Here is a 25,640-nt window from a genome sequence, read left to right on the forward strand (position 1 = left end):
ATCTTCATCCAAGCAACTGGGCTTGCTCTGAAGAGAATTTCACAGCCTCCTGCCAACACATATACCTGCCTCAGGGCATCTGGTCCCTACAGGCACTTCCCTTGAATTACTGTGGATGAATGGAAAGGCTCCTCTCTAAGGCCAAGCCCTCAGTTTGAATCCCATAGCCTCATTCTCTTTTCAACACCAAAGTCATTGATCAGTCAGTCATCCTTGTCATGGTCCAGGCGCAGGTTGGAAAAGAATTTCCAGACATGAGGCAGAATGAGAGGAGAATAAAGTTTATTAGAGTGGGAGACACTGTAAGAAGAGCGGGCCAGCTCAAGGGAGAACTGACGTTGAACAGGGGGTCCTTAGTCCACTTTTTTTTTTTCTTAGTCCACTTTTATAGCCAGGGTACATGGAGTAGGATAGGAGTCTTGCAAGTCATTTGCTGTTTGGATGAGGCACGTATACTGGGTGTGGGGAAGAGTAAGGCAAATAACTTCTCCCTATGGGGTAGGAGAGGAGACAGGTTATACTGCTCAGGAGGACCTGAAATCCATTAATAGTTACAATATGGGGGAGAGAAGGATGATAAGGGTCAGGTTTTTCCGTTCCTGCATTCCAAGACCCTCCTTGGTTTTATCTGCTCTTTCACCCTTGGGTCACCACAATCCTTTTCCCTGCATCACTGAATTTTCCCCCTTTTCTTAATCGTTCCCATCACCTACAAAAAAAAAAAAAAAAGGCCCTCCTGTGCCTCTAACCCCTTCCAGCTCTGACTCCCGCTTCTTGGATCCTTTACTAGAGTTGCTTCCACTTTCTCTCGTCTCTTTTTCTCTTGAATCCAATCCCCCCTGAATTACTTCCTCATTACTCAACCACAGTTCTACGTAGGACATCTAATATCTTCTAGGTTACCAAGTCCGATGGTCAAGTCCCAGTCTTCATCTTATATAGCCTCAGAAACGTTGGACCAAGTCTGACTCTTCCTTCTCTGTGAAACCTTTTAATGCTTGCTTTCAGGATTCTCTTCTCTCTAGGTTTTCCTTCTATATCACCGACTGCTCTTTCTTGGCCTTCTCTCCTGGTCCCTGTCCACATTCCAGACCCTGAAACGTCAGAGGGTCCTGGAGTCAGCCCTCAGCTTTCTTTTACCTCTCTACCTTCCTGTCCAGGGATCTTATCCAGTCTCATGGCATTTACACTGATAGCTTCCAAATTTCTATCTCAAGTTGGACCTCTCCCCTAAATTCCAGACATCTCATCTCAACTCTACATCTCAGTTGGGTTTCTAATAGGCACTTCAAACTTTACAAACCCAACTCTTGACTCACCTCTCTCACACACACACACACACACACACACACACACGATCCCGCACAATCTTCAGTAACTAGCGCCTCAATTCTTCAATCCAAAACCTTGAAGTCATTCTTTCCTTTGCTTTTTTTCTCACTCCCAACACTCAAACAACAAATGCTGTAGATTGTGTTGGGAAAGAGGGTCTTGTTCACAGTCTGCTAACCCCCACTTGGCCACCTAATGAGAGCTTAACCAGGGATGAATGGTTGGATGAGTGAATGACTGGAGAGGTGGATGGAAGAACGGAGAGGTGGATGGAAGGATGAACAGCAAACTGAAAAGGTGTCCGATGGTCTGCTTTTTCCCCACTCTTGTTCCTTGCCATACTCTTCAGAACAAGAAGGAAAATTCAAGAAGAATCTACATCAGTCTAATGATTATATTCTCAATTCCCATATCTTGGAGTTGGAATACAAGCGAAAATAACTTTTCACAGTCTCTCCAAACAGCATCCGTGTCTTCTTGGACCTCAGTAGTTAGGACGTCATCTTGGATTGACTTCCCAAAGATTCTGGAGCTCAAAACCAGCTCACTGTGCCATTGGTCACTATCATCACTTGGCCAAAACACTTACTCTTACACAAACACTTAGGGAGCACTTACTCTATATAAGACCATTAATACAGCCGTAATACCGATCATCTCTTGCAATCTCACCCTCCTCTCACCTTATAAAAATAGATATTTATCATTTTTATTTGCAGATTAGGAAACAGAGATTCACAGAAGATAAGCAAGTTGCTCACGGCCACAGCCAAAATTTGATAGGACCAAGTTTCAAATCAGTCAACCTTAAAGGAAATCAGTCCCAAATATTCATTGGAAAGACAGATGCTGAAGCTGAAGCTCCAATACTTTGGCCACCTGATGCGAAGAGCCGACTCATTGGAAAAGACCCTGATGCAGGATGCAGGAAAGACTGAAGGCAGGAGGAGAAGGGGACGACAGAGAATGAGATGGTTGGATGGCATCACTGACTCGATGGACATGAGTTAGAGCAAGCTCCGGGAGTTGGTGATGGACAGAGAAGCCTAGTGTGCTGCAGTCCATGGGGTCACAAAGAGTTGCAAACGACTGAGTGACCAAACTGAACTGAAGTTTCAAATCCAAATCTGACCCTGGCTTGTTCCAAACCACCATGCTACGTACCATCACTGTGCCTGATACTGTGGTTACACATTAAACACATGACTCAAGGGATCTAATCCTCACGTCAACTTTCAGCCACTTTTTCAAGATGAAAAACTGAGTTTTGGAGAGGTATTTATAAGTCACCTGCTCAAGGTCTTAGTACAAGCAAGTGGCAAAAGTGGGTTTCACCCAGGGCTATCTGCAATGTCAAATTCCTCATTTCATAAAAGAAGAAAAGAAGACCAAAAGGCTAAAGTGAGATGCTGAAGGAGATGGGGAAAAAATGAAAACAGTGACGGACTTTATTTTCTTGGGCTCCAAAATCACTGCAGACGGTGACTACAGCCATGAAATTCAAAGACGCTTGCTCCTTGGAAGAAAAGCCATGACCAACCTAGACAGTGTATTAAAAGGCAGAGAAATCACTTTGCTGACAAAGGTCCCTATAGTCAAAGCTATAGTTTTTCCAGTAGTCATGTATGGATGTGAGAGTTGGACATAAAGAAGGCTGAACGCCGAAGAATCGATACTTTCAAACTGTGGTGCTGGAGAAGACTCTTGAGAGTCCCTTGGACAGCAAGAAGATCAAACAAGTCAATCCTAAAGGAAATCAACCCTGAATATTCATTGGAAAGATTGATGCTGAAGCTCTAATACTTTGGCCACCTGATGTGAAGAGCTGACTCATTGGAAAAGACCCTGATGCTGGAAAAGATTGAAGGCAGGAGGAGAAGGGGGTGACAGAGGATGAGATGGTTGGATGGCATCACTGACTCAATGGACATGAATATGAGCAAACTCTAGGAGATGGTGAAGAACAGGGAGCCTGGTGTGCTGCAGTCCATGGGGTCAAAAAGAGTCAGACACGACTTAGCGACTGAACAACAACAACATCTCTAATTTGTGGGAACAGTGAGACTGAATTACCATTGTCACCCTCACTGCAGCTTGGCAGTGCCCTCCAAGGAGCAGTGGGTCTGGTGCCTGCCCTGACCCCTCACAATGAGTCCTGGGCAGTTTGGAAGACATCCCTTCATGATGCTGCCTGGGGCCCAGCTGGGTTCCCAGTGAGCAAAAACTCTTGGCCAGTCTTTCCGCAGGATGGGGCCCTCGGCCAGTGGTGGAGCCAAGACAGGGTGAGGGACTCTGTTCTGCTTCATTGCACTTGACCCCGGTTTGGGGGGGTGGGTGGAGGGTAAATTATCTGCCAGAAGCGAACCACATTTATCTTGTTCTCTGTGCCCCAGAGGGTGCTGTTTACTTTCTCACTGGAGGTGCAATTATTTAACGAGGTGCCAAAGCCTGGGGGAAGATTGCACATTTTAATCAAAGCCGAGCTGGTCTAGATGACTTTACAAAATGTATCTGAGGCGAATTTTGCACAGCAGTGTCTGGGTATCAGGTAATTACGGGCAGAGGGAAATAACTTCCCAAGGGGCGTAAGCAAACACACCAAGTCAGCCTCACTTCAGCATTATGCTGAGTGGGGAAAATGGATTTCTGAGTGGACTGCAACCCCGGGCTCCTCCTTCAATGTCAAGTCAGGCTGTGTGGGGCCGGGAGCCCGAGGGCTGAGCTGTGGGGCCACGGCACCTCCTGCAGGTCGATGTGGGGAAGACAACCCCGGGCGAGAACCTCTTCACGCGCCCTCCAGTTAAAGGGGTGGGGGAAGCTTGCAGCCCTGAAAGGTGAGGTGATTTTCTCAAGGTCACATGACACCCAGGGGCAGAGTTAAGACTCCTCACTGGCTTTCTGATTCCTAGTCCTGTGTTACTTCCTGTCTGCTCTTCCAGTGCTACCCAGATGTCAGCTATTGATAATCAAAACAACAGTAACAATAGCTCAGACAGTGATAGCTGACACACGTGCATGTATATATCCTGAGCTGCCTTTTGTGCCTTTTATCCATTAATTCACCAAACTCTCCCAAGGACTTCATGGAGACCCTAATAGTATATCCCAGCTGAGAGATGAAAAAAACAAGAGGCAGAAAGAATTTAAGAAACCAGCCTAAAGTTACACAAGTAGAGAGAGTTACCTGTTATTTAGTTGCAAAGTCATGTCCAACTCTTTTGGGCTACCATGGACTGTAACCTGCCAGGCTCCTCTGTCCATGGGATTTTCTACGCAAGTCTACTGGATGCTCTTCTCTAGGTTTTCTTTCTACTCTCCTGGTCCCTGTCCATATTCCAGACTCTGAAACGTCAGAGGGCCCTTTCCTTGCCATTTCCTTCTCCAGGATCTTCCTGACCCAGGGATTGAACCCACATCTCCTGCATCAGCAGGTGGCTGCTTTACCACTGAGCAACCAGGGAAGCCCAGAGAGTGTCATTGGCAGATATTAGACATAGACCCCCAGACGTGCCAGCTCACTGAGCCTGGACCAGCCCTGGGTTCCACGATCTCTGGGTGTCCAAATCCTTCCCCAGGTCCTAAGGTAAGCCTGGGCCCCTCTGCCTCCCTGGCTCTGCTTCCAAACCTGTCTGTGTTTGGGACCACACTGATCCTAGTGAGTAGTTCTGTCCTTTTTTCAGTTCTCACAAAAGCGTAATAAAGACAAACAATGAAACCCGAACAAACAAAATGCACTGGAGCATGCTGTAAACTTCAGGGTCACAAGCACAGAACACCTCTTGGCAATCTACCGAAAACCACTTACTAGACATTTTCTGCAAAGGCCCAGGGATTTTTTTTTTTAATGTTTTACTGGTTTCTCTCAGGGATTTCTTGCTCTTTTCTCTGACTCAGGTCTTGGCTGTGGTTTGCCACCCCAGGTCTTATCTCCTCCCCTTACGCCATCCTCATGCCCCCTTGCTCTCTCCTTCCTAGTGAGGTGGAAACAAATTGATCCATGCCCTTGGGGTCTTGCCTTCTGCCCTGAGCAGCTTATCAAGATATTTCCATTGGACAGAGGCAATTTCCTTTTCTGAAAGCGATTCTGGAGCTAGTTGCTAAGAAAATGCATTATTCATTGTGTGACACCAATAAATAGGAGGTCTCCGCTTGCATTTTATAAGTCCACATGTATGTTTATTTGCAAAGTTTATGGTCTCTACATGATCATCCAGTCAGGAAACCTGGGAAGTCAAGCATATCCACATATTGTATCCCCTGTAAAGCTGATCATTCCTTGACTTTCAACCCCAAGAGTTCATCATGATGCAAACTGGATTCTCAATGAGGCTGAAGGCTGTCCTCCTACCTCCTGACCCCAGCCTCTGAGCAGCAGCTCTCAGAAACCGCGGACAGTGGCAGTACCTTGAGGGTAGAAACCTCCTTGGTTTAATTCTGTCTGCCCAGAATCTAGCACAGAGACTGTACAGAAGACACTCATTCATTCATTCAACAAACATCTGCTTGTTATATATGGGCTACAGTGAAAAACTAGTCTGAGATCCTAGACTGATCTGAGATTTCTGGAAAGTATGCATATTTTGGCACACAGTCCTTGGTAGGTAAGTGCACTGGCCCTGATTCCTCACCTTTTTTTCCCCTGTATTACGCCATTGGCCATGTAGCTTGGAAGGACCTTCCACTGTGGGTGGGATGGGGGGGTGGGGGTGACCTGCCCCACCACTTGGCTTTGAGCTCGTCCCTGGACCTTGCTTGGGCCAATGGGATGCCAGTGAGAATGACACACACAGAACTTGAAATGGACTTGCACTCTGAGACACGTTCTCTTGCATTTCCACCACCACTTTGAGAAGGGCAAGCCTGGACCAGCTCTCTGGCCCAGAAGGGAGATGAGAAACACGTGACTGGAACCCACATGCCCCAGCAAAGGCCAGTCTCTATCAGTCATTAGCCAGGTACCCCCCCAGAGATTTAAACAAGCCCATTTGAGATAAGCAGGCTTCTCCGACAGCTCAGCGGTAAAGAATCCGCCTGCAATGCAAGAGAAGCGGGTTCGATTGCTGGGTCGGGAGGACCCTCTCAAGAAGGAAATGGCAACCCACTCCAGTATTTTTGCCTGGGAAATTCCATGGACAGGGGAGACTGGAGGGCTACAGTCCATAAGGTCGCAAAGAGTCGGACATGACTGAGGAACTAAAAAACAACAATAACTCCAGATAAGCAGAATCCCTCAAAGAACCCCGGTTGACTCCAGACACATCAGAAACAGCCGTTTCTGTGGGAGGCCACTGAGATGTTGTGGCTGGTTGCTCCTGATTATTGCGGCAGTTGGTTAATAATTCAAAAATCTGAGGGCTTTATGAATAGCCCAAATGTCGGTAGATCCCAAGTTGGGAACACTCGGTCTTCTAAGGGGCTCGTGAAGAACACAGGGATTACAGCACAGTGCATGAAGCACTATGAGGGTTCCTCTAGGCATTTTAAGAGCACCTAACAAGGCTTGTTTTACAGAGGAGATGACGTCCAAACTGAGATCTGAAGAACAGGCAGGAGTTAGTCGACTGAAGGGGCAGGGAGAGGAGTCCCAGGACTGGGAATTAGCACAGAAACCATGAGATGAGAGAACATGTGATCAGTTAGTCATGTGGGTGGAACTTCAAGCATTTCAGTTGAGGTGCTTCAAAAATCCAGAGAAGTGCTCCGAGCACTGAATTTTTGAGGATGCTGATACATTAGAAGATGAAGATATGCTAAAAGAAGGGTCTCAGAGTGCAAGTCCATTTCAAGTTCTGTGTGTGTCATTCTCACTGGCATCCCATTGGCCCAAGAGGTAAATTATACCAGAAATAGTGGTATAATTTAAGTAATCTTCTTGGAAGAAGTAAACAGTTTGAACACTGGGAGGAATCCAGTGTTCCTACATAGAACCTTATCTGGATGTAACAGTAAATCCCTAAACATGACTCTCGTGAAAGTGAGAACCAGGCCTAATGGCCTTCCTGGCCCCTGACCTCCAACTTCATCTAAAATAGAGGGTGTGAAGACAAAGAAGGTGGCTGGCGAGAGCTGAGACTCAATGATTCCGTGTTAAAGTGAATTAATAGGAAGTGAGTAATTTTCAGATCAGCAAGGAGAAAATGTGCCCTGGCTTTGGGAGGGTCGTCTCACAAGGCCCACTCATGGCGATAAACTGGAAAGCCCTCGACCTCAGAGACAGGGCATGATGTAGGGGCCCCATCTTGGCCGTCTTGGTCACCAGGAGGCCCCCCCTCCCCGGGTCATCCTGCCAGCCCTTTAGATCTGGTCCAAGCGGCTCACTACCCAACCGTGAGGCACAGGGACAGTGGTGTCACACCGCCACCTAGTGGTCACACCCGAGAAGCCATCTGCTCCACTCCTGGGACTGACTCGCCCACCCAGGTAGGTCTCACCCTTGGGAAGTCTGCTTAAAGTTTACATATATGCTATATACAAGAGTTAATATAAAATACCTGGCCCAGTGCCTGGCACATAACGCTTATCACATAGTAACTGCTGCTATTAATAGCCTCATTATTATTGCCATGATGCTGTAGAAATATACCTCAGTCTCTCTGAAATTAACTGAGCTGTGGGAACACGAAATTTTTTAAGACAATTAGGAATCCAGCTAGTGGTCACTGAGGAGAGGGAGTTGGGGAGGGGCAGGATAGGGGAAGGGGGTTAAGAGGTACAAACTACAATGTATAAACAAATGAGCTACTGTACAAGGATATATTGTACAATTCAGGGAATATAGCCAGTATTTTATAATGATTGTAAATGGAGTATAACCTTTAAAATTGTGAATTGCAATGCTATACACCTGAAACTTATATAACATCGTACATCAATTATACCTCAGTAACAGGATAAAAATCCATTCCCCCTTTAACAATCCAACAAACATGTGCTAGACATTTCATATATGCCAGTTCTGTGCTGTATAACTGGGACAGCATGAAGAAGCTAGAAAAGTGACTAAGATATGGTCCCTACACATTTCCAGTCTTGAAGGAGAGGTGGGCACGTAAACAGCCAGCTCCCACGTGCTAAATAGAGATGCAGCCGGAGAGCTGGCTGTGACAGTCAGAAGTGGCAGCCATTCCCTTAGATGCCTGTGGTTTGCCTTCACTCTCACAGGGGGAAGGGACCTTGTTATGACCGTGGCCACGCCTGTCTGGGCCGCTCTGGGCCTCTCTCCAGCACCCTGGAGAGCTCCTGGTCAGGCAAGGGGTAATGGGAAGCCTCATGAAGTTGTGAAGTAGGCAGAAGGCCAGGGAGGGTTGGGGGTGTCAATTCTGGAGTCAAGGTTTCAAGCTGGACGTCCTTGGCCAAGTTACTTAACTTCTTTCTGTGTTGATTCCCTCATCGGCGAAAAGGAGGCCGTGAATAGCAGCACCTGCCTCCTGGGTTTGTTGTGACTTAATGACTGAGCAAGCACACTCGAGGTAACTTTTTTTTAAGAGGAAGGGAAGGACTTTCTGGCAGGGGTGAAGGGATCTCAGGGAAGGAGTTGACGGGGTGCCATTCGCACCAACTTCGGGGTCTGCAGTCAGATGGCTGCCCAGAAATTCACAAGAATGTCACATGGAAAATGTCCTTTGTCCCACCCAACACCCTCGGTCACAACTGCCCTGAGAGCTCTATTCTGTCCTTCCTCTCCTCCCCGCCTTCAGAGAAGGCTCCCAAAATCCCTGCTGGAGGTTCAGGGGAGGTGAATGGGAATGAAGGGAGCAACACTCCAGTTCCCTCCCTCACCCTGGAATAGAATAGCCTGGAATAGACCAAAGTGACAGAGAGTCTGGAGTTCATTTATCAGCCGGGATTAGGTTTTCTATGACCCAAAAGTAACTGAATAACTTTGTTTTTTTCTTATTGTTGTCTAAGAGCGACCAAAACAGCTATTGCGTTGACCCAAAATGTTCTCTAGGGGGAGAGAGCAGGTAACAATGAGCAGAGGTGAGAAAGAGTGACACTGTTTTCTGCTTGAATCTCACTCATTCAATGAACCAGTTGCCAAAGTTCTGATTGAATAGCTCCAGGAGGCTGGAATTTCTGCTCCAAAGAAGATCAAAAAGTGGGTATCCACATACACGTGCAGACCTGTAAGAACGAATTTGCTAGAAGCCACTTCTTGAAACTTTGGGGACTCAAATTGAGGCCACAGGCAAAGCCACTGTGCATCTACGCTCATCTCCAAGAGCCTTGTGGAAGCTCAAGGCTGTTAAGACCATGGGAAAAGATGCAAACCATCCCCTACTTGTGATTTTCAAATATAAAACAGGCTAAAGTGATGAAAGAAGAGTATAGGGATTTTGCACATAATAGATTCTCAGTGTATTATAGAACAAAAGATACAAACTTTATCATGTTTCCCATGTGATGGGCCCTCTCAGGGCACACCATAATCATAGTTACTTTCATCCTTGCGACAGCCCTTGAAAGCATCCCATTTTATAAATGGATAAGCTGTTGCTCAGAAATGCTCAATTATATGCCCAAGTTCATATAAGCATCAGAGATGTTATTAAACCCAAACCTGTTTGATTCCAAATCCCAGAGTCTTTCCACCAGGCAACACTGCCTCTGTGGCTATTGCTGAGTAACATGGAGAGGACTGTTAACGTGAACATTTGAAAGCCTCTCTCTTCTGAAAGGCCAGAAGGTAGTCACTAAGAGGAAAGGCCAGCAGACTGTTTACCAAGATGTCTCATAAACTGGTATTACTGACCTTGAGGAATTTCTCATGATCCTCCATCTGATGTCTGACTCTTGGACACTACAGAATCTGAAGAGGGATCCATCTCTCGGTAGAGACATTTTAAGAAAGCATGGAGCACTGATGTATTAATACAAAACTCAAATGTCTCTTTCTTCATTCACAGTGAGAGATTACCGATGCAAAGACCTAAAAAAACTCGAATTCTGTAGGATTAGCCCTTTCTTGCCCCAAAGGCTGACTCCAAGAGAAGCCAAATTGCAATCTGCGAGTTTTCTGGTGTGCCTGGAACAGAACAAGGGGTATTTAATAATCCTATGTTACTGGGTCCAGCTGAGGCAGCCTGGCATCTCCAAGAGGGATGGTCTTTCCAATGGGACCAGAGACATTTTGAGTGTGGGGCTCCACTCTCCGCCCCTACTGAGTCCTTCCCATCATTGCTTAAGGCTCCCTCTTCCCTGGAGTTTTCCAGAATGGACACTGCTGACATTTTCCTCCCATGCCTTTTTGCCTTCAGCATTGACCAGTCCTGACTTTGATGGACACATTCTTTATTTACGGTAATGCTATCTATCTGGTGACGGCAGGGCCTGCCCACCTGGAAGCTGTGCCTTCTCCATCAGATTCCCTTCATTCCCAAATTCAGAAAAACAAAAGTCAACTTACTGTACCCCAGGAAGGATGGCTGAGGGGAAGGTATAGAAGGTTCTGCAGACAAGTACTGCATTCTATACTCAAGTATTAGCTCTTTGAAAGGCAGAACTAGTTTTAATTAAGAGACATACAAGTGTTGGGTACTCAGAACCCAAAAAGGAATAGGTGAATATTAACTCCCAAATGCTTAATAAGGGCCTAGATCTATACTCTGCATGCTAAGTTGCTTCAGTCACGTCCGACTCTTTGCAACCCCATGGACTGTAGCTCGCCAGGCCCCTCTGTTCATGGGATTCTCCAGGCATGAATACTGGAGAGGGTTGCCATGCCCGCCTCCAGGGAATCTTCCCAACCCAGGGCTGGAACCTGCATCTCTTATGTTTCCTGCATTAGCAGTGCCACCTAAGAGCTTTCAATCAAGGCAACAACCCTAAGAAGTAACTATTAGCATGCTTTTTTACAGCTGAGAAAACTAAAACCCAGGTTAGGTAACATCACTGGTTTCAAGAGAGCTGGGATTTCTACACTGGCCTGTCTCTGGACAGGAAGAGTAGATTTCTATTCCAGTGGAAACACAAGAGTCTTAAAAAAAAAAAAGTGCTAACATATGTGAAGCTGTTTTCTGAGCTGCCAATGACCTTACATAGGTGCCACGTCTGAAACTGAAAGAAAAAGAAAGTTAGAAATGAACTGTACATCCTAATTAGCAGACTGCTTTTTCAGCGAAAATGGGACTCACATTTTAGAACATTTTGCAAAAGTCTCTGGTATCTGAACTGGCTGCATCTCCACAGGGGCATCATTTAAACCCAGCCAGGCTTCCTGGTACGAACAAGCTTAGCCATTCTTCACTTAATTCCATCCTGAATCACTAGGGCGGTGAACGAAAGGCTCCCAAGCTCTTTCGAACATCAAACATCAAACGTTTCCATCAGAAGCCCAGAACTGTGGTCACAGCCATGCCCAGTGCTCACCCACCCTTGTAGACAGCGAATCCTTTAGAGGAACAAGAAGCTGCTCAAAGGGACAGGGACAGAGCTTTCTGTAGGTCAGGGCCAGGATGCAGTCCATTGGCAACTGTCTAGTTCCTCCCATCACTCAGGCCCTGAAAACCACTGTCCTGGCAGCTCCTCCTCGGCAGTCTCTGTCCTCCTGCACTTGGCTCCTGACACTTACCATTTTATGCAGCGAGGAATGAAAGACAGAAAGGAACCCTGGGGTGGTTCCCACTCTGAGAGACAAAAGAACCTAAAATATGGGGGAGAAGAAGCAAGGAAAGATTATGGATAGTCATCACGGCATAATGCTCATGTCTGATTCCTGGCATGAGGCCCCTTCTGCTGCCAAGACATAGTAGACCCTCCCTCACTTAGAAGCATACTCCGTGTAGTCACTTCATGGTTCCAGACAACCAAGATCTGAAAACGAAGGAAAGGAGGGGGAAAAAAAAGCATTTATCAAGTTTAAAAAATAACATATTTGATTTCATATTATCCTTCAAACAATACTATTATTATCTATATATTTCATGGAGAAGGAAACTGAAATACAGAGAGATTAAACAGAGACCGAGTAAGATGGAACCCATGCCTGGAGGAGTGGAAAGTCCATACTCTTTTCACTAAACCACAGAATCAGATCTTTCTGTGCCCATCAGAGAAGGGAAATTTACAAGTTTACTCATCTGGCACCAAAGTTTCCTAAGCTGAAATGAGTATTCTTAAATGTTATATATGTGGCAGCATTTTGTCCTTTGTCCTCATTTTGTCAAGGTGCATCTATTAGGCAGAATGATGTCCCCTCCCAAAGATGTCCATGCCCTAATCCCTAGAACCTATGAAATTCTAAGTTCCTTGGAAAAGAGGATTTAAGGTTACAAAAGGGATAAAGATTGCTCGTCTGTTGGCCTTGAGATGGGGAGACTAGCCTGACTTATCCAGGTGGACATGATGCAATCACAGAGACCTTAGACATGGCAGAGGGAGGCAGAAGAGAGAGTTGGGGACAGAGAGATGAGAAAGCTGCTATCTTCCTGGCCTTGAAGACGGAGAGAGAAGCCAGGAGACAAGGAATGCGGGCAGCCTCCAGAAGATAGATAAGGACAAGGAAATGGATTCCTTCCTAGGGCTGCTGGAAGGAACACAACCCAGCCCACCCTTTGATCTTAGCTCCAGTGAGACCCACGTCTACTTGAATTTCCAACCTTCAGAACTACAAGTAATAAAATTATATTGTTTTGCACCTCTAATGTGGTCATTTGCTTCAGCAGCCGTAGAAAACTAGTTCAGCACATGGAAACCAAATTGCCATGCAAAGAGGTGCTAACTTTTATGGTGCGGGCCACAAAATCTCAGAGGCCCCTCTCCCCACCCCTGGATCAAATCCCCGCCTGACCGTGTCTGCTCCAGACAGCCCAGTGGAACATCATCTCACTCGCAGTAGGAAGATCTTACCAAGGCAAACTGAGATAGATCTGTTAGCTAAGATTCCATCCTTGTGAGGAATGGTTTCATTGCATATCCCTACTCACCAAAGCTTAAATTAAAAAGGAATGCCGTTTAGAAGCAGAGCGAGACTTAAGGAACCAGAAAAATCAATGGGTCTTTCTCTCTCCTCCCTTACTCTCCCTTGCCCTGCTTTTCCACGCATAGCTTATTTATTCTTCTCTTCTGGCAGATACTTGTTGCCTTACTCCTCTGTGCAAGGCTGCAGCGTGCCCATCCCAAGATGATGGCTTCTCTCCCAGGGACTGTCCAACCTTCCAACTTGGTTCCCCCACAGCCAACTGATTCAGTCTCCCCACCCTCAGTCCAAAACAGGGCACTGTGGTGATCTGAATGGGAAGGCAGTCCAAAAGGCAGGGGATACGTGTATATGTATGGCTGATTTATTTTGCTGTGCAATAGAAAGTAACACAGGCTTCTCAGGTGGCTCAGTGGTAAAGAACCCACCTGCCAAACAGGAGATGCAGGTTCCATCCATGGGTCAGTAAGGGAAGATCCTCTGGAGAAGGAAATGGCAACCCACTCCAGTGCTCTTGCCTGGGAAATCCCATGGACAGAGGAGCCTGGTGGGCTACAGTCGACGGGGTCACAAAAGAATTGAACACAATTTAGTGACTAAACAACAAACAGAAAGTAACACAACATTATAAAGCGGCTATACTCCAATAAAAAATAACTTTTATAAAAACAAGAGAAAAATTCCTTGCATGCCTGCCTCGTCCCCACAAAATGTTCAGAACACAGAGAAAATGATAGACTGGTATTAATCTGGTATTGGATTGTATTCAGTCCAGTGGGTATTTATGGGGAATATCAATCTGGCATTCGCTCTCTGTCCTGGTCAGCAGGGTGGGGATGGGAGCAAGCACCTGCTACAAAGGCCTCTGGCATCTGAAGCTGCGGGGTAGGTGAGATCTTTAAGAGGCATCGGGTGTAGGGAGGCAAGGATTGGCATCTTCCGTGCGTCTGCTGACTCCAGGGATGGCCTTATCTTTGGAAACAGAAATGCATCGTTCCTGGGGGCTGAGCTGCCTTTCCTCCCTGCCCTGGCCAAGTTGAGCCCATTTGCACCTGTGATAACTTCTTCTGTCCCTGCATTCTGTGATTGACGTACTGTCTTTTAATATGTTAATCTATTCAACCAAGTTACATTCAGATGTTGCTGGTGTGGGAACCAGGCTGTATCTTTCTGGTGACTTTGCATATTTCACAACTTAATTCTCCAAGGGAAAGAATGATGGCCTGGCTCTTGAAAGAAGGGGCACCTCGGTGTGAGCCCCAAATTCTGACTGTTATAATTGCTAATTTTAATAATCCAGATAACGACGAGTTTATTTAGGGTTTCAGAGTCCAGAAAAGTCACCCCTACGACAATCTAAGGTGGCAGAGAAGATAAGAGATAACACAGATCATGAAAATGAGGCTTGGAGAGTCGAAACAATTTGGGCAAGGCCCCAGAGCGTTGTGGGATGCTTTGAGCTAAATAAAATGGGATGATAAAGCACTGTCTGCAACTCCATACTTGCTGTTTCATATCCTCACACTGGCCTTTCCAGGTAAGACTTTGCCCAAAGTCCCACAGTTGGAGGAGCATCTGACTTGAAAGCCCGGACTTTTCACCAAGGACCCCATCTGTTTCCCTAAATTCTTGGAAGTGGCTTCAATGAGGGCTTCCTGTGTCCGTCCTTCAAAGCTCAGCTCAGACACTCTCTTCCGTACAAATCCTTCCCTGGCTCTCCTGCTCCCCATCGCTGGCACTCAGTTCATCCACAGATGTGTACTGAGGGCTGTCCGTGTGCCGGGCATAACACGGATGGCTGGGCATATGGCTTGGCATAAACCAGACATGATTCCTGCCCTGGGGAAGCTAAGGTGTGGTAGGGGAGGGAAGAGTGGGGAGTGCCAAGTGGGGTTCCCCTCCAGAGGGGGGAGGCCCAGCCTGGGCGCTCAAGTCAGCTGGCTTCCTGAGGACCCGGCATTTACCTTGAGACCTGAAGGAAGGGCAGGGTGGGCATTAAGGGGACCCCAGACAACTGCATGACAGGGTCAGGGACTGAAGAGAGGATGATATGTCTGGGATCTAAAAACTTTCTGTGGCAACTGGAGTACAGAGAGGAAAGGCAGGAGGGACCCCAAGAAGCCTAGAGAATCTACCAGGGCCTTTGGGCCACCTGGGAAACCTGCACCTGTGTCCCAGGGTCCAGGGGAGCGGGGTGCGGGGTTCACATGATGATGTCAATGTGAGCGAAGACCGCTTGGTCTTAAGGAATGGAAATCAGCTCAGGGAGGCTCAAGTGAAACTGGGGCATTTCTTAGAAATTCCCAGAAATTGAATGGAATCTAACAGCATGAATATTTCTCAGGAAGGACCTGGAGTCAGAATCTGGAGCACTCTTCTGGAATCTGAGAGTTAGTCTCTCTCTCTGCCACATCCACTTCTCTGTGTGTCTGCTCTATTATTTTCTCTTTCTCTCTTTGCACTTCCTCTTTCTCTGCTTCTCCAAAACTAGGGTAGACAACAGCCAGTCTTTCAGTGCTCAGGTTATAAGCTCTGTGGGTGCGTGTGCCTAGTCATTCAGTTGTATTTGACTCTTTGTGACCCCATGGACTGTAGCCCACCAGGCTCCTCTGTCCATGGGATTCTCCAGGCAAGAGTACTGGAATGGGTTGCCATTTCCTTCTCCAAGGGATCTTCCTGACCCAACCTGCGTCTCTTGCACCTCCTGCATTGGCAGACAGTTTCTTTACCTCTGTGCCACCTGGGAAGCCCCATAAGTTACAGTTCTAGCCATACAGAGAGACACAATGGTGTTTATGAGTCCCAAATCAAAATGCTTGGAGAAAGAACTCAGTTGAGTCAGCCTGGGTCAGAGTATTTGCCCCTAATTCACTAAGCTACGGGTGAAGCTCAAGACCTTGTAATAAAAACGTGCTTTCCAGGAGGTGGGACGGGTCTCAGACAAGAGGCGGCACTGGCTCCCAGGCTTAGCACACCTCCAATGGCAACTACTGCGGACATGATCAGACCCACACGTTACACAGATGACCGCACCACCCCTGGGAGAAAGGACAGGAGGGGGGCTCCAATGGAGCCAGAGACACTAGGAGGGGACTCCATCCAAGTGAGAGGCAGTGAGGACCAGAGTCAAGAGTGGTGGCTGTGGGGCTGAGGGAATGCCCGAGAGACATTGGGGAGCTCAAACCAGCAAACTGTAGAACAAGCTAACAAACAGGGGGTATTGGGGAGGTCCAAATAACAAGACAACGATTTGCTGTCCAGGAGGTCTAAATGGGGGAAGAACGTCAGGCGATGGTCAGGTTTATGGTTTGACCAACTGGGTGGACAGTGATGTCATGGATAAAACAAGGAGAACATGGGGAGAGCAATGGGTTGGGGTGGGCACAGTGCAGAGAGCGATGAATTCTGTTTGGGACAGTGGAGTCTGGAGTGGTCTGTGGGCTGTTGGATATATAGGTCTGGAAGAGAGCTGTTCTTAAGAGACTGGCAAAAGGTGATAATTAAAACAACGGGAGTGAAAAAAATGGCCTAGGGAAATCGTGGGGCATGAGAAGAGGAAGGGGTTTTGGGGAGAGGTCCCAGGGGGTTTCAAACTTCTAATTGTTCTAAGTATCCAGGGAGTGAAGAAAAAATAAGCCCAGGACAGAGACTGAAAAGAGCAGCCTGAGAGATGAGCAGGACACCACAAGAGTCTTGCCAAGTAGACGTTTCAGAAAGAATGGAGATGCTATCTTGGATAAGCACCACCAAGGGGCCGGAGGGAAAGAGCCCACTCAACTTATTTATCGTCTTATACTTTTTTTTATTACTATGTCTATTTCTCAACTAGACCGAAAGCTCCTTTAGTTTAGATGTTTTCATGCCTTTATTCCCAGCAATTAGCCTGGGTGCCTGGCATGAAGTCTTAATAACAGTTGAATGAATGAATAAATATGTCACGGGCATTGAAAATATTAAGGTTCGCATCTGGATGATATAGGAAACATACCCTGAGTCTTTAGTAATTTACAATAAGTGAACAGGGCCGTTGATGGGACCTTTGCAAAGAAATGCCATCTCACTGTTGCCCTTTGTATGAATAACTCAAGGATGGCTTACAGGGACTGTCTTGATGTAATTGGAAGCACTTCAGTGACCACCGTGTAAAGAGCAACTTTGGTGGTGCTTGAAAACAGTTTTATTTATGCGCTCTTAGTATTCAAATTGTATTTGCATAATTAAATCTAATTATCTCCAAAGTCAAGGTCATCTTCAGTCTAATCCTTGCCTGAATTATCCAAAGACTCTGTCATTGATGGGATTTTCTTCTGTTTATGAAATCCAAGTGCAACTGTGTGTATCAGTAGACACAGTCGAGGGTCAGTGCTTGACCCTAGCTGGCTAAGAACAAAGACACAGATGGAAAACTCTAAAAAAAATATCCCTTTTGTCTTTGTTCGTCAGAAATGTAAACAGCTACTAATTCATAATGTGGGCAATGCTCTTCCCTAAATACATTGTGACCATCAGGAGTAATACTTAAACTGTTTAACCTGGGCAAGTCAGAGCTACGGATGTCCTAAAATAAGGTCCTGATAATGATGCAATGGAGAAGGCAATGGCACCCCACTCCAGTACTCTGGCCTGGGAAACCCCATGGACAGAGGAGCTGGTCGGCTGCAGTCCATGGGGTCTCGAAGAGTCGGACATGACTGAGCGACTTCACTTTCACTTTTCACTTTCATGCACTGGAGAAGGAAATGGCAACCCACTCCAGTATTCTTGCCTGGAGAATCCCAGGGACGGCAGAGCCTGGTGGGCTGCCGTCTATGGGGTCGCACAGAGTCGGACATGACTGAAGGGACTTAGCAGCAGCAGTAGCAGCAATGATGCAATGTAGGGGCTTCCCAGGTGTCATTACTAGTAAAGAATCCACCTACCAATGCAGGAAATGTAAGAGATGCGGGTTTGATTCCTGGGTCAGGAAGATCCCCTGGAGGCGGAAATGGCAACCCACTCCAGGATCCTTGCCAGGAGAATCCCATGGACAGAGGAACCTGGTGGGCTACAGTCCACGGGGTCGAAAAGAAACATGACTGAGCATCTGAGCACAGCAATAATGCTGTGTTAAGGGCTCCTGCTGGACCAGACATTAAACCTTAGTTGATGAGTGATGGCGGTGGGGGCTGGGGGATGGTCAGTTGAGGGAATCTGTAGCCAGAGCACCAGAGAGGCCCTGGGCAAGGGGTGTGGGCAGGGGGTGGGTGGGTCTTTGCCAGTCAGTGCAGAAATATATCAGCATTTTAATAACTGCAATGACTGTACCCCTTTTTGCCTGCTGACTCCCAGCTATCGGTAGAAGCAAGAGGCACAGCAGCCCAGACTTTCAGCCCTACTGGTCTCACAGAGAAAGAAACTGAGATTTAATGAGAAAAGTTTTGTGTAAAAGTCCATAAACCAGTGGCAGGAGAAGTGGCAAGAGAACTCAAATCTCTTTATTCCCAAACCTGATGTTATCCTCTCGGCCGCGATGAGATGGTTGGGTGGCATCACCAAGTCGATGGACATGGGTTTGGGTAAACTCCGGGAGTTGGTGATGGACAGGGAGGCCTGGCGTGCTGCGATTCATGGGGTTGCAAAGAGTCGGACACAACTGAGCGACTGAACTGAACTGATGTTATCACCCCTCAGTTTTCCCAAGAATTTTTATGAGACAGAAATTCTTGTCATGAATGAGCACACAAAACCTGGATTTGTTCAGCAATTGTTCCGGTACAACAACGGCCATATGGTTAGAAAGAGATGCCATCCACCGTGGAGACACAGTACTATTTTATCATGAAATTATGCATTCTAAAGGGCTTCTCTTGTGGCTCAGTGGTAAAGAATCCACCTGCCAAGCAGGAGACGCGGATTCGATCCCTGGGTCAAGAAGATCCCCTGGAGAAGAAAATGGCAACCCACTCCAGTATTCTTGCCTGGGAAATCTCATGGACAGAGGAGCCTGGTGGGCTACAGTCCATGGGGTCGAGAAGAGTCGGACACAACTGAGCAATGAAACAATGACAATACATTCTGATGAAGGCCGTTTCAAGGCTCTCCCAGCAGACAAACCCTGAAATGTTCTCAGGGGAAGCCGACAGTAAGTGATCCATTTCAGGACAAGGAGGATCCATCTCCGTGACTTTCCCACACACTTACTATTCTAGGTATGAGATACGATAATTAATTTCGTGTTCTTATAAACTGGGAGACAATTACAGCGGAGGTTGCTAAGCGGTCCTGAGCATGCTCGTCTTATGAGACATACTTTTCATATTTTGTGACAATGGTCAGGAAAAAAAGCACATAATGACTCCTTGTGGATGAGGCCCCTGCTAGTTATGTTTTCATTATTAACCCAATTATACAGGTGAAGCAATAGGTGATAATTTCACTTCCTCACTGCCGCTTCATTCCTGCTCTCCCAACCACCAGCCTGGGGGACCCTTCAGAAGTCATTTAAAGGGGTTTGTTCTAGAATACAGCCAGCAAGAGCCGGGTCCCACCTCCTGGGTCTCTCACCTCATTTCCCTGAAACTCTGAGGCAGGAATGGGTTGGAGAGTGGTCAGGAAAAGAAGCCATGTGTCCTGGTAAGTGGTCGTGATTGGATGCATGAGACAGCAGAGTGGAAGTAGCCCAGGCGGGGTCTGGCTTTGTATGTCAGGCACCGTCTGAATCTCAATTTCAGACACTGAAGGAGAAGATGGAAAGGGTAAAAAACCTGCTTGGATTTTTAAATAACCTGGGGGATTTTTCTGGACACTCCTCCACCCTTAAGAGATGGGAGTACAGTAAGTCCCGTACATACCTAAGAGTTCCATTCCGAGTGCACGTTCAGAAGTCCGATTTTGTTCCTAAGTCCAACAAAACTAGTCTAGGTATCCAGCTCACACAATCGGCTATATAGTACTGAAGGGTCGTTGGCAATAGGAGACAGAGGGCAAGCTGCAATGCCGCTTACACCTGACGCTGATGGAACGCACGTTTGCATCTTTGAGTTTTCAACTTGAAGGTTCGTATGTAGGTGACTTACCATATGGGTTCAAGGTTTCTGTAGTTAGTATTTCTCCCCCTATTGCCTTTCACAAGAGCTTTACATAGTCTTATAGATCTACCCCGTTCCCCTTAAAACGATGGGGGAATCTATTTAACCCTGATACTTCTCTGACTTACCAGTGGTAAATAGACCTAGTGGGGAGGACAGAACATGACCGAGAAAGCAAAGAAGGGAGAACATGGGGAGGATAGTGACCCAGGGAAAACACATCCCGGGACTTTTCCTGGAAGGTGAAAATGCAGTCAGCTTCAAAGATGATTCAGGCAGCAACACGGGAGCCCAACTTCAAGCCTGGACCCTGCAGCCAAGATCAGGAGGTGAGGCTTGATTCCAAACCCAACCCAGAGGGGGATGCTGAGCCACTGATGCCATGGTTAGTACCTCAGTCAAAGTTAGTTTTAAAACATGAAGCAAGAGAGACATTCACATTTGTGACCTTTGTAAATACAGATATCCACAGCCCATACCTTGAATACCAAGGGCTTAGAGCAGGGTTCCCCAACCTCAGCAATCCTGACATGTGGAGCCAGGTAATTCTTTGTTGCCGGGGACTGTCCCATGCATTGTAGAATGCTCAGTAGCACCACTGGATTCTACCTGCTAGATGCCAGAAGCAGCTTGACCCCAAGCTGTGACAACCAGAATATCTCCTGAAATTTCCAGATGATCTCTGGAGGTCAAAATCACCCACTGGTTAGGGGCATAAAGAACTAGAAGTAAGGTACACCACAGAAAGGGGCTTTCGTGTGACTGGCATCTCAAATGATGGCACGGTGTCCAGTATGTGATTTGCTTGATCTGTCCAGAGTAACTAATGAGAACTTCTTACATATGAAGTAGTTTAACTCTGCTTATGTACATTTCAAATATTTGCTCCCTTCTGGGACTTCCCTGGTGGTCCAGTGGTTAAGACTCCGAGCTTCGAATGCAGGGAGCGCAGGCTCAATCCCTGGTCTGAGAACTAAGCCTTTATGTTGTGAGGCATGGCCAAAAAAATTAAAAGACAACAAATATTTGCTCTTTTTGATGATCTGCCTCAGCTCAAATTATGCAGTAGTCAAAATGTTGATATTTCCTTCCAAAGGCAAGGAAAAAATATCTCTATTTTAATCATGTCACTTTTTAGCCAAGGAATGCTCAATTATTTGGGAGTATAGGGTAAACCAGTACCTTGTAAAATAAAAAATTCCTGCCAGTGTCTTCATTTAATTGCTGAAAATAACATCCCCTGTGATGGCCCAATGGCAGAGCCATTCTAAGGAAGTGCAGAAAGGGCCCTTTGCAATACACATCTTAAATCACACGATGCGATGGCCACCTGCTTCACCTGCCCAGGTGACCATCTGGTGAACGGCTTCATCGTCCAGAAAATGATGCATTTCCCCCTTGCTCTCTCAGAGGGATTGTAGTGATCAGATGAGCAAAGACCTTCTTAACCTACACTGTCCAGTGCAGCAGCCACTTGTGTTTAGGCAGCTATTTAATGTAAATTAATGAAAATTAAACAGAATTTAACATTTAGTTTAGTCACATTAGCCACCTTTTCCATGCTCATAACCACAGGTGGTGGTTGTGTGTTAGTTGCTCAGCCATGTCCCTTTCTTTGCGACCCTATGGTCTGCAGCCCACCAGGCTCCTCTGTCCTTGGGATTCTCCAGGCAAGAATACTGGAGTGGGTTGCCATGCCCTCCTCCAGGGGATCTTCCTGACTCAGGGATGGAATTCAGGTCTCCCACACTGCAGTTCTTTACCAATGAGTCACCAGGTAAGCCCTGCTTCGTGGACAGGTGGTTAATGGATAGGTAACAGATGCATACACAGAGGACATCTCTGTGATTGGAGAAAGTTCTACCCGCATCACTATTTTCAACGATACAACCTGGTGCAAATAAACAACAAGTCATAGTCTTAGTACCACTGCCGGAGGTTAGACCCGGGGTACACACATGAGGAAACACACCCATTCACACACGGCCACACGCCTTGAGCACCGGCATCGCAGACTGCCGAAGCACTCGTATGTCACCGCCGCGTCGTAGGTAGTCACAAAAGCAACAAAAACATAATTAAAGCCTTGGTGGCTCAGATGGAAAATAGGAGCAAGGGTCAAATAATTATGGGTCATCGCTTTCAATAATTGTCATTGTCTGAACTACAAATAGATAGTTCCCTGAACCTTTTAATTACAGCAGCAAAAAAAATGATGAGCACTCCTTTCCTATAAAATTACTAGCTTTGATTAGCTATCTGTAAAAAGGCGTGTTATCTTCTGGGTTCTAATATCCTTTACTTGTGTTCTTCAAGACTGAGACTCAAGGCTGTGAGTGCAGAGAGTGGGAAGCAGCTACAGAAGAGCTGCGTCCCTGCTCACAAGGTACTGATGACACCAGAGCTCTGATGATGCACGGAAAGGACAGTCACAAATAACATGCTTCCCCCAAGGACTGAATGAAGCAGTCATTGATACCAACAAGAATAATAATGTCCAACATTTATCATGTGCCAAGGCTTATGCTCAATGCTTCAAAAACCTTACTGCATTTGTCAAGCGAAAGTGTTAGTTGCTCAGTTGGGTCTGATTCTTTGTGACCCCATGGACTGTAGCCCGACAGGCTCCTCTGTCCATGGGATTTTCCGGGCAAGAATACTGGAGTGGGTTGCCATTTCCTCCTCCAGGGGATTGAACATGCGTCTCTTGCATCTCCTGCATTGGCAGGCAGATTCTTTACCAGAGTCACCTGGGAAGCCCAAAATAGCGATGTTTGGCATATTTATGGATTGTATAGATTTATAGACAAGGCTCAGAGAGGTTAAGTAATTTGCCTGAGGTCACTAAGTAAATAAGTATCAGAGTCAAGGATCAAACTTAAGTGTGTCTGACTCCAGAGACCATGGCTCATGAGCCCTTTTCCCAATCAGGGTGGCCCCAAATGGGGGAAGCCATTCCACCTGCTCCTTTGTGGAAGGATGGTTTGGGCAGGGGGTGGTGGTGGTGGTGTGGGTCTCACCCTCCCATTCTTCCCCACCTTGGCTCCATTCTGAGTTGCAAGGGCCTCCTGCATCTTTTGGACCACCCCCCACCCCCAACCTAACCAATACCTCCACCTCCATTCATTCTCTTTTCCATTTCACATGAAATGACCCCATGGAGGTTCTGGAAGCTGGCTCAAGGTTGCCTGGACAAAAATTCTGGGATCTCAAGTGCCCAGAGTTTGATCTAGGAGCAGAGAGGATGAGTTCTTGACCCCATAGACATCTTTGTTTTGGAGAAGGGGCAAGCTGGAAGAGGGCCATGCAAGGGTCCTGCAAAATCATTCCTCAAAGTCGGGTCCAGCAGCAACATCCCCTGGGGGCTTGTTAGGAAGCAAACTATTGGCCCCACCCCAGACCAACTGAATCACCAACTCTGAGCAGAACCTGTGTTTTTACAAGCCCTCCAGTGATTCTGATGCTCGAATCAGAATCCTCTGAGGTTCTCTGAGACCTGAGGGCCACTGATCTAGGACAGCTTTTTCTACATGTGGTCTAGGGACCAGTATCAGCACTGCCTGGGAGTTTGTTAAAAATGCAAATTCTGGGTCCCCCTGCAGATCTGCTGAACTAGTATGGGTGCAGGTGAGCCTAACAGTATTAGGGTCAGTGTCCTCTCCAGGTGATTCTTATCGCAGGAAGGTCTGAGAAGCAAGGACTTAAAGCAGCCCCTCTTCCTTATCCTCCTCCTCACTGTTACATTGTCAGTAAGGACTGTTTCTGACCGGCAGGAGAAGAGGACAACAGGATGAGATGGCTGAATGGCATCGTCGATTCAATGGACACGAGTTTGAGCAAACTCCAGGAGATAGTGAGGGACAGGGAAGCCTGGCGTGCTGCAGTCCATGGGGTCACAAAGAGTCAGGCGTGATTGAGCGATTGAACAACAATGTTCTGTTTCTAGTTCACAAGACAGAAACTCATCTCATAAATGGGCTTAAGGGAGAAAAAGGAGTGTACTAGCTTAAATAACTGAAGAAATTGTGAGTATGCAAATTTAGCACCGCTGGGTCTGGTGGCCAACTACAATCTAGGGGCCAGACCGGCCCACTGCCCGTGTTTGTAAATAAAGTTTGATAGAGACACAACTACACCCATCATTTATGTATTGTCTGTGGCTGCTTTCACACTGAAACAGTAGGCTTGAGTAGTTGTGACAAGGACATTAGGACCCATGAAGCCTAAAATATTCACAGAAAAGATTTGCTGAACCCTACTCTTAAGCATGGGGGCCAGGACAGGGATCCTCCTGCCCAGATGTAAGTGAAAGATGGGGATAAAATATGTACATTCACCCCTGTGGGCTGTTATACTTTGTTCATTCAAGGGCAGGAATGCCAGTGGTTTTAACGCTATGAAACGGAACACCCAGAAAAACCTTAAACTGAAGAGGCTCAGAGAGGTTCAGGGTTGGTGACCCCATGGAGGAGCTGGGGGGGTGGTGTGCTGGTGAGGGCATTGAAACTCTGCCCCCCCCCCCCCACACACACATCCTTGTACCTCACCCTGGGTATCCAGTGCATCCAGCTCTGTCTACACTGTCTCCTTCACGGTAAACAGGAAACGGAAGTCAACTACTGCTGTGAGTTCTGTGACCCGTTCTAACAAATCATGGAACCTGAGGAGGGAGTCGAGGGGTCGTTATACATGTCAGAATCAAACTGACAACCAGTTAAGTACCCAGAGATTTGGAAAACATTTCTGAGGGGGCCTCAAACATTAACTTTAATTTACAGGATCCCAGGAGTAATCACTTTGTGACCTGTCCATGTGTGTGTACTAAGTCACTTTAGTTGTGTCCAACTCTTTGCAACCCCAAGAACTATAGCCCACCAGGCTCCTCTGTTCATGGGATTTCTCAGACAAGAATACTGGAGTGAGTTGCCATTTCTTTCTCCAAGGAATCTTCCTGACCCAGGGATTGAACCCAGGTCTCCTACTTGGCAGGCAGGTTCTTAACCACTGAGCCTCCAGGGAAGCCCAGAGAGATCGCAGTCTAGCATTAATTCGGCAGTTCCTGGAGCTGGGGCAGCCATGTGATTATAAGGCATGCCTGCAGCAGAAACTCAGCAAATAGCAGAAACCATAGGGAGGACTTTGAATCTCCTCAGGATTCTAGAAAAATCTTACCTGAATTTCAAGGAGCTCTCAAGGCCGTTTAGGGACTTTCAAAGGTGGTAGCTACCTTTATGTTTGGAGACATCCAATCTTACATCATATTAAACAAATCAAACTCTACCCACACTGAACATAATTTATACATAATGATGTAAGTGTTGAGT

General features: G+C 46.7%; 1 protein-coding gene across 1 annotated transcript in view; it reads right to left on the bottom strand.

The window, feature by feature from the left end:
• Positions 1–265: 265 nt before the first annotated feature.
• Positions 266–25,640, bottom strand: part of ADPRM (ADP-ribose/CDP-alcohol diphosphatase, manganese dependent) — a 136,370-nt gene continuing 110,995 nt past the window's right edge. The window contains exons 7-11 of the transcript XR_014079120.1: positions 20,080–20,125; positions 13,678–13,801; positions 10,085–12,144; positions 904–1,094; positions 266–491 (exon numbers count right to left, since the gene is read on the bottom strand). The gene's annotated coding sequence lies outside the window, so the exon portion shown is untranslated. The remainder of the gene's footprint in view (positions 492–903; positions 1,095–10,084; positions 12,145–13,677; positions 13,802–20,079; positions 20,126–25,640) is intronic.

This window comes from Giraffa tippelskirchi, chromosome 3 (assembly GCF_054371585.1).
Source record: "Giraffa tippelskirchi isolate mGirTip1 chromosome 3, T2T-mGirTip1v1.2.pri, whole genome shotgun sequence".
In the NCBI taxonomy this organism is placed as follows: Eukaryota; Metazoa; Chordata; class Mammalia; order Artiodactyla; family Giraffidae; genus Giraffa; species Giraffa tippelskirchi.